Source organism: Salvelinus namaycush, chromosome 37 (assembly GCF_016432855.1).
Source record: "Salvelinus namaycush isolate Seneca chromosome 37, SaNama_1.0, whole genome shotgun sequence".
In the NCBI taxonomy this organism is placed as follows: domain Eukaryota; kingdom Metazoa; phylum Chordata; class Actinopteri; order Salmoniformes; family Salmonidae; genus Salvelinus; species Salvelinus namaycush.
Window position 1 is genome coordinate 19,896,927 of NC_052343.1, and position 10,335 is coordinate 19,907,261.

Below are 10,335 nucleotides of genomic sequence, written 5' to 3' on the forward strand. Positions count from 1 at the left end.
TCACTGGACTTTATACAAATTGAAAACCATATATCCTGAGGCCGCATATATTGTAGCTGAGGGTTTTAACAAGGCAAATTTGAGAACATGGCTACCTAAATTCTATCAATATGTTGACTGCAGTACGCGTGCTGGCAAAACTCTGGATCACTGCTACTCTAACTTCTGCGATGCATACAAGGCCCTCCCCCGCCTTCCTTTTGGCAAATCTGACCCCGACTCCATTTTGCTCCTCCCTTCCTATAGGCAGAAACTCAAACAGGATGTACCCGTGTTAAGAACTATTCAACGCTGACTAATCGGAATCCACGCTTCAAGATTGTTTTGATCACGAGGACTGGGACATGTTCTGGGTAGCCTCAGATAATAATATCAATGTTTACGCTGATTCGGTGAGTGAGTTTATAAGGAAGTGCATAGGAGATATTTTACCCACCATGACTATTCAAAACTACCCTAACCAGAAACCGTGGATAGATGGTGGCATTCGCGCAAAACTGAAAGCGTGATCCATCGCATTTCACCATAGAAAGGTGACTGGGATTATGGCCGAATACAAACAGTGTAGTTATTCCCTCCGCAAGGCAATCAAACAAGCGAAATGTCATTATAGAGACAAGGTGGAGTCGCAATTCAACGGCTCAGACACGAGACGTGTGGCAGGGTCTACAGACAATCACTGACTACAAAAAGAAAACCAGCCACGTCACGGACACGACGTCTTGCTTCCAGACAAACTTAACACCTTCTTTGCCCGCTTTGAGGATAATACAGTGCCACCGACGCGGCCCACTACCAAGGACTGTGGGCTCTCCTTCTCCGTGGCCGACGTGAGTAAGACATTTAAACATGTTAACCCTCGCAAGGCTGCCGGCCCAGACGGCATCCCTAGCTGTGTCCTCAGAGCATGCGCAGACCAGCTGGCAGGTGTGTTTACGGACATGGTCAATCTCTTCCAATCCCAGTCTGCTGTCCCCACATGCCTCAAGATGGCCATCATTGTTCCTGTACCCAAGAAGGCAAAGGTAACTGAACTAAATAACTATCGCCCGGTAGCACTCACTTCTGTCATCATGAAGTGCTTTAAGAGGCTAGTCAAGGATCATATCACCTTCACCTTACCTGTCACCCTAGACCCACTTAAATTTGCTTACCGCCCCAATAAGTACACAGACGATGCAATCGCCATAACACTGCACACTGCCCTATCCCATCTGGACAAGAGGAGTACCTACAGTATGTAAGAATGCTGTTAATTGACTACAGATCAGTATTCAACACCATAGTACCCTCCAAGCTCATCATTAAGCTAGAGGCCCTGGGTCTCAACCCCGCCCTGTGCAATTGGGTCCTGGACTTCCTGACGACTTCAGGAAACAGAAGAGGGCGCACCTCCCTATCCACATCAACGGACAGCAGTGGAGAAGGTGGAAAGTTTTACGATCCCGGACAAAATAAAATGGTCCACCCACACAGACAGTGTTGTAAAGAAGGCGCAACAGCGCCTCTTCAACCTCAGGAGGCTAAAGAAATTTGGCTTGTCACCTGAAACCCTCACAAACTTTTACAGATGCAGAATTAAGAGCATCCTTTCGGACTGCATCACCGCCTGAAACGGCAACTGCACCGCCCTCAACCGAAAGGCTATCCAGAGGGTGGTGCAGTCTGCACAACGCATCACCGGGGGCAAACTACCTGCCCTCCAGTACACCCACAGCACCCTATGTCACAGGAAGGACAAAAATATCATCAAGGACAACAATCACCCGAGCCACTTTCTGTTCAACCCTGCTACCATCCAGAAGGCGAGGTCAGTACAGGTGCATCAAAGCTGGGACCGAGAGACTGAAAAGCAGCTTCTATCTCAAGGCCATCAGACTGTTAAACAGCCATCACTAACACAGAGAGGCTCCCTCCTACATACAGACTTGAAATAATTGACCACTTTAATAAATGAATCACTTGTCACTTAAACAATGCCACTTTAATAATGTTTACATATCTTGCATTACTCATCTCATATGTATATACTGTAATTTATACCATCTATAGCATCTTGCCTATGATGCTCTGTCATTTCTCATCCATATAATTATATGTAAAAAAATATATATTAAATTCCTTTACTTAGATTTATGTGTATTAGGTAGTTGTTATGGAACTGTTAGATTACATGTTAGATATTGCTGCACTGTCGGAACTAGAAGCACAAGCATTTCACTACACTTGAATTAACATCTGCTATCCATGTGTATGTGACCAATACAATTTGATTTGATTTGATTTGAAAAATGACTAAATTGATCAATAATTTCTATTGAGCACAAAATAATCGGAACCACAACCAAAACAAACAGCAAATGCATCCAACACGTTTGTAGAGTCACAAGCTTGATGCAATCATTGCTTGCTAGGAATATGGGAACAAATACAGAACTTTTGACTACTTCAATACACATATACAGTGCCTTTGGAAAATATTCAAACCCCTTACATTAAAAATGTTCCTCAACCTGACAGAGGATCTGCAGAAAAGAATGGAAGAAACTCCCCAAATACAGGTGTGCCAAGCTTGTAGCGTCATATCCAATAAGACTCGAGGCTGTAATCACTGTCAAAGGTGCTTCAACAAAGTACTGAGTAAAGGGTCTGAATAATTATGTAAATGCGATATTTTTGGGGGGGGTTTTCTCCTAAATTTTCAAAAATGTAAAAAAAAACTGGTTTTGCGTTGTCATTATGGGGTATTGTATGTAGATTGATAACATATATATATATATATACATTTTAGAATAAGGCTGTAAAGTAACAAAATGTGGAAAAAGTCAAGGGGCCTGAATACTTTTCAAATCCACTGTAAGTGAATTTGTCCCAATACTTTTGGTCTTTTGGTATTTTCCAAAGTGCTGGAATACAGATTCAAAACAATAAAACATTTTTTACTGTCCCAATACTTTTGGAGCACACTGTATCTTGAGCTTGGAAAGAGATACAGTTAAGAATTTTCAGGGCTACTTCATGAGTTGACATATCCAAAGCACATGTCTCATCTACTAAGTCTTCATATTTTACACATAGGTCAGTGGTCGTTCCATACGTATGAATGGAACATTTTGAAGGGCCATTTACCAAATGAATAACATGTATTTACTTAAATGACGGTTTTCTAGCATTAATGGTTCACAGGGGGGACATGGGATGTGCAAATAGACATGAATAGATAAGTCACGTTACAAGGAAGTGCTTTTGGTGAAAATGTTACGTAGAGGCCCTTCAGAGTTTTATGGCCCATAGATCTCAAGAGAACACAGAGTGCAAGGAGGCCCTATCATATTCAAAGTATCAACGAGGTCCTATCAAGTAGCAAAAAGGCCCTATCATGGTAGTAAGGAGGCCCTGTCTGTATCAAATAGGCCCTTTTTCAGGTTGCATAGAGGCCTTTATAGATCTCTCCCTCTCTCAAGTTAAGCAAGTTTAGCTATATATAAACTAAACTAAATTATCTCTCTCTCTCTCTCTCTCTCTCTCTCTCTCTCTCTCTCTCTCTCTCTCTCTCTCTCTCTCTCTCTCTCTCTCTCTCTCTCTCTCTCTCTCTCTCTCTCTCTCTCTCTCTCTCTCTCTCTCTCTCTCTCTCTCTCTCTCTCTCTCTCTCTCTGTGTGTGTGTGATTGTGTTCGTGAGAGAGAGTTGATTTGCACTGACAGGTTAACCACAGACAGTGTGATGATCCAACTATGCTTTATGTATCTTTCACACACACACACACACACACACACACACACACACACACACACACACACACACACACACACACACACACACACACACACACACACACACACACACACACACACACACACACACACACACACACACACACAGGTTCAACACGGACGGGTTCACCCAGGCATTGGCTATGATCCACGCTGTAGAGTCGGCCAACAGATCCCCTGTCCTGACTGCACTAGGGATCTCTCTGGGGTACCGTATCCACGACTCCTGCTCTGATGTCACCACCGCTCTGAGGGCCTCAGCTAACTTCACACAGGTAAAGGCTCTTTAGCCAAAACGTTGGTCAGATCAATCCACAGCAAGGATAAACTATTTGAATAGTTTATCTTCCATTAGTCAGCACCTCACATAAAGGTTGTACATTCTTACCTTCACACAGGAGCCAACCACGGACTGTGGGGGAGGGGCCAACAACTCCACCTGTCCCCCACCCATCATGGCCGTCATAGGGGCCTCTTCCTCTGAGATTTCCATCGCTGTTGCCCGGCAACTCAACCTGGAGCTCATTCCTCAGGCAAGCAGTCCAATCCCACCCACAGAGGGTTGATAAAATAATAAATAACTAAGTTGTGTTGAATAAATGAAATAGACAGCAATGATGATACAGATGAATGGCCAAATCAATCCAACACAATGTAGACAGAAATTCATTCTCTCTTCGAATCATCACAGATCAGTTACGCCTCCACCGCCATCATCCTGAGTGACAAGAACCGTTTCCCTGCTTTCCTGAGGACCGTACCTAGCGACGTGTACCAGACACAGGCCATGGTCCAGTTGCTTAGCGACAGCAAATGGACCTGGGTGGGCGTGGTCACAACGGATGGAGACTACGGCCGCTCTGCCCTGGACAGCTTCGTCTCCCAGGCAACCGCCTCAGGGATTTGTGTGGCCTTCAAGGAGATCCTCCCTAATTTGCTAACCAGTCCTGACGGCGAATCAGCAATCAGCCAAGCCGCCACCACCCTCCTCGGGAACCCCAATGTCAAGGTGGTGGTATCGTTCGCCAGGCCTATTCACATGATGTACCTGTACCAGGAGTTGAGGGGTTATAGGTTGCTTCTGGGGGAGAGGGTGTGGGTGGCCAGTGATAGCTGGTCCTCGTCCAAAGAGGTCCTGGGAGAGATGGACCTCCTAGATATCGGCCATGTGGTGGGCTTCTCCTTCAAAAGAGGGAACCTTGCTCCTTTCCATCGCTACCTGATGAATCTGATTAACATCAATGATGTCATAGGAAACAACTCCTTCCTAAAGGAGTTCTACTCACTACCAAACGAGTCGGGAGACCCCGGGTTTGGGTCCTCCTTCACAGTCCCAGCAGAGATCCTGCTAAACAACAGCGATGTGAAAGTGGTCCTCAGTGTGGAGATGGCTGTCAGTGCCATCGCCCATGCAGTGGCTGTTATCTGCAGCAAAAAGGACTGCAAGACACCAGGCACGGTCCATCCATGGCAGGTAGCTACTGCACAATTCCTCATGTCTACAGCACATCAGACTGTACTTATATACTGTATCTCATGTAATATATCTCATATACACTGAATATACCAAACATGAGTAACACCTTCCTGATATGTAGCTGCACCCCCAAATTTGCCCTCAGAACAGCTTCAATTTGTCGGGGCATGGACTCTACAAGGTATCGAAAGTGGTCTACAGGGAAGCTGGCCCATGTTGACTCCAATGCATCCCACAGTTGTGTCAAGTTGGCTGGATGTCCTTTTTGTAGTGGACCATTCTTGATACACACAGGAAACTGTTGAGCGTGAAAAACCCAGCAGCGATGCAGTTCTTGACACCTGGCACATACAGTTGAAGTCGGAAGTTTACAAACATCTCAGCCAAATACATTTAAACTCCGTTTTTCACAAATGCAGACATTTAATCCGAGTAAAAAATCCCTGTCTTAGGTCAATTAGGATCACCACTTTATTTTAAGAATGTGAAATGTCAGAATAATAGTAGAGAGAACGTTTTATTTCAGCTTTTATTTTTTTATCACATTCCCAGTGGGTCAGAAGTTTACATACACTCAATTAGTATTTGGTAGCATTGCCATTAAATTGTTTACTTGGGTCAAACGTTTCGGGTAGCCTTCCACAAGCTTCCCACAATAAGTTAAGTGAATTATGGCCCATTCCTCCTGACAGAGCTGGTGTAACTGAGTCAGGTTTGTAGGCCTCCTTGCTCGCACATGCTTTTTCAGTTCTGCCCACACATTTTCTATGTGATTGAGGTCAGGGCTTTGTGATGGCCACTCCAATACCTTGACCTTAAGCCATTTTGCCACAACTTTGGAAGTATGCTGGGGGTCATTGTCCATTTGGAAGACCCATTTGCGACCAAGATTTAACTTCCTGACTGATGTCTTGAGATGTTGCTTCAATATATCCACATAACTTTCCTCCCTCATGGTGCCAACTATTTTATGAAATGCACCAGTCCCTCCTGCAGCAAAGCATCCCCACAACATGATGCTGCCACCCCCGTGCTTCATGGTTGGGATGGTGATCTTCGGCTTGCAAGCCTCCCACTTTTTCCTCCAAACATAACGATGGTCATTATGGCCAAACAGTTCTATTTTTGTTTCATCCGACCAGAGGACATTTCTCCAAAAGTACGATATTTGTCCCCATGTGCAGTTGCAAACCGTAGTCTAGCTTTTTTGTGGCGGTTTTGGAGCAGTGGCTTCTTCCTTGCTGAGCGGCCTTTCAAATTATGTTGATATAAGACTTGTTTTACTATGGATATAGATACTTTTGTACTTGTTTCCTCCAGCATCTTCACAAGGACCTTTGCTGTTGTTCTGGGATTGATTTTCACCTTTCGCACCAAAATACGTTAATCTCTAGGATATTGAACGTGTCTCCTTCATGAGCGGTATGACGGCTGCGTGGTCCTATGGTGTTTATACTTGCGTACTGAACGTGGTACCTTCAGGCGTTTGGAAATTGCTCCCAAGAATGAACCAGACTTGTGGAGGTCTACAATTATTTTTCTGAGGTCTTGGCTGATTTCTTTTGATTTTCCCATGAAGTCAAGCAAAAAGGCACTGAGTTTGAAGGTAGGCCTTGAAATACATCCACAGGTACACGTCCAATTGACTCAAATGATGTCCATTAGCCTGTCAGACGCTTCTAAAGCCATGACATCACTTTCTGGAATTTTCCAAGCTGTTTAAAGGCACAGTCAACTTAGTGTATGTAAACTTCTGACCCACTGGAATTGTGATACAGTGAATTATAAGTGAAATAATCTGTCTGTAAACAATTTCTGTCTGTGAAAAATTACTTGTGTCATGCACAAAGTAGATGTCCTAACCGACTTGCCAAAACTATAGTTTGTTAAAAAACTATAGTTTGTTAACAAGAAATTTGTGGAGTGGTTGAAAAACGAGTTTCACTGACTCCAACCTAAGTGTATGTAAACTTCCGACTTCAACTGTACTATCATATCCCGTTCAAAGGCACTATTAATGGTACACATACACAATCCCCCCAAAAAATCCTTCTTTAACCTGTCTCCTCCCCTTGATCTACACTGATTGAAGTGGATTTAACAAGTGACATGAATAAAATATCACAGCTTTTGTCTGGATTCACCTGGTCGGTCTATGTCATGGAAGGAGCAGGTGTTCATAATGTTTTGTATACACAGTGTTTTGATATGGCTTGGGTCTATGGTATGTGTTCTTATATTTGAAAATGTTTTTGCATATTTTTTTCAGGTGCTTGAAACCCTGAAGGACAGTCACTTTGAGCTGGAGGGGAAAAGCTACAAGTTTGACCAGAAAGGAGACATCAACCTGGGCTATGATGTAACCGTGTGGAGGTCTGTGAGAGGGGTCATCAACATCCATGACGTTGTAGCTGAGTACCATCCAATCAACAACAGCTTCAGCTACACCAGCGGACACACCAAAAATCTCACTGACCTGTGTAAGGGTAAGGGTTAGGTTGAGGGTTAGGGTGAGGGTTAAGGTTAAGGTTAGGTCTCAATCTCTTTTAGTTTGTTTGCTAGGCTGCCACACAAAGGTTCAAGTACACATCCATATTAACTTGTTATTCCCACTTGACATACAGAGACAAAAACACAAACAGGTCGGAATGTCGAAAAATCTACTTCTTCTTCCTCAAAGTGACTAAAGAAAACTAAACATGGAAATTAAATAACTCCTAATCAGTGAAACAATGGGCATTGTTTGAATGTGAAAACCACATACCTTGGCACATACTGGGAGCACCTGTCTGTTATCACACGTTCCTGTTAGATCTCAGTGATGATCTAAAAATCAAAAAACACAAAACTCATAATTACCAGAGCATATAATCATTGGTTGAATAGTTTGAATACACCTGGTCTGTTGAACACGGTTTTAAATCCAGAGCTAGTTTAAACTGTGCCCAGGAAACTGGCCTTACATGTAAAGGCTTGTTTGAATACTACTATTAATAGAATTCAGTCACTTTTTTCTTGGGTCAGCCATTTAAATGAGTGCATTGTGTCCCGGTGCAGAATGTGGTGTCTGTGTGCTCGCCTAGCTGTGAACCTGGGAAGTTCAAGAAAACTGCTGAGGGTCAGCACACCTGCTGCTATGAATGCATCAACTGCACTGAGAACCACTACTCCAACAACACTGGTTAGTTCTCCTGTACTGTCTCTCTATACACACCAGTGTACTCTATGTCTCCTCAGTAAACTGGTGTTGCCCTGTTGTTCACACAATCTTCCTCCATTTCTTCAATATGTTCCCTAAGATTTCCCAACACGGTTCTTATCCAAAACAGTTAGTACTAGGCAACAACACACATATTTCTAAATGCTAGACAGTTGTTCAAGTACTATCCTACCTTAAAACCCTTCTCTCCAGACATGGACCAGTGTCTCTCTTGTGCAACAAAGACAGAGTGGTCCCTGGGAGGGAACTCTGGGTGTACCCATAAGACCCTGGAGTTATTCTCCTGGCAGGATGGCTTTGCGGTGGTGCTGCTGGCGCTGGCGGCCCTGGGCATCGTCCTGATTCTCCTGGTGGGGGCACTCTTCCTACACCACCACCAGACCCCCGTTGTGAAGGCTGCCGGGGGGCCTCTCTCCCAGATCATCCTGCTCTCTCTAGTGGGAAGTTTTGTTAGTGCTGTGTTCTTTGTAGGTCATCCCAGCAGCCTACAGTGTAAGGTATGTACGGTACACACAGTTTGGGAAACACTGCTGTAATGCACTGTCTGTGACATTGTCTGATTTTACTAGTGTTATTTTGTGAATTAATGGTTTATTGTGTGTGTATTGTTCTGAACCTTTTGCACCTTTGTGGTAAGGAATTCAGTTTGTAGATGCATAGCAAATCTAAATACAAAGAGATAATACATTTCTGTCTCAATGTCTCATATCTTCTCATCTCATCATCAAGGTGCGTCAGGTGCTGTTTGGCCTCAGCTTCACGCTGTGTGTTTCCTGCATCTTGGTCAAGTCCCTGAAGATCCTGCTGGCCTACCAGCTCAACCCTGACCTGAAGGATGTTCTCCGCCGCCTCTACCAACCCTATGCCATCATCTGTCTCTGCGTCATCCTACAGGTCCTCACCTGCACCCTGTGGCTGGTCCTGCAGAGCCCCCGGGAGAAGGCCACGGTCTTCACCACCACTGTGTTGGCCGAGTGTGACGAAGGCTCCCAAGTGGCGTTCGGTGTGATGCTGGGCTACATCGCTGTCCTGGTGCTCGTATGTTTGCCTGCGCGTTTAAAGGCCGCAAGCTGCCACAGAAGTACAACGAGGCCAGGTTCATCACCTTCAGCATGCTCCTCTACCTCATGTCCTGGCTGATATTCGTGCCTGTCTATGTGACCACCTCTGGGAAGTACGTGCCAGCAGTGGAGATGGTGGTCATCCTCATCTCCAACTATGGCATCCTCAGCTGTCATTTCTTCCCCAAGTGCTACGTCATCCTCTTCAAGAAGGAGCACAACACCAAGAGGGCCTTCATGAAGAACATCTATGAGTATTCCAGAAAGGGCATTACTGTCTCTAGCTCTGTCTCTGAGACTTCAGTCTCTCATACAGAAGGGTATCGCATCAGTGACCCTTACTCCATCAGTTCACCTTCCTTCTTCATGTCTCCTCCACCAATAGAACCCACAGCACCTCAGAACTGCTGGTCCGTTGGCCAGAACATTCAGAGCATTGACACTGCAACCCATTGCACCGTAGTAGACCATGGAGTGTTTGTCACAGGTCAGCTGACTCGACCACACTGTCTGAGGAGAAGCATGAGCCTATGAGTGGAGTGGACCAGTGTCTGGAACTTTTACTTCTTACAGTACATCACACGGTGTGTCTCTGTGATCCTCTCTTTGGTTTGACTGTTCCCATTTTGCTTAGTCTACTGGTATGTTTTTTCCCAAGTGGGTTGTTTTTACATTCAAGTTAATTTGGGTAACACTTTATTTGACAGTGATATGGACATGATAAACAGGCATAAATTCTGTCATACAGTGTCATGTTTATCCAGGGGCGCAACTTTGGTTTTAGAAATGGGTTGGACATAATTTA

The 10,335-nt window shown here is 44.5% G+C and overlaps 1 pseudogene; it reads left to right on the forward strand.

Annotated features, from left to right (window-relative positions):
• Positions 1 to 941: 941 nt before the first annotated feature.
• Positions 942 to 10,064, forward strand: LOC120031678 (annotated as a pseudogene).
• Positions 10,065 to 10,335: the final 271 nt, after the last annotated feature.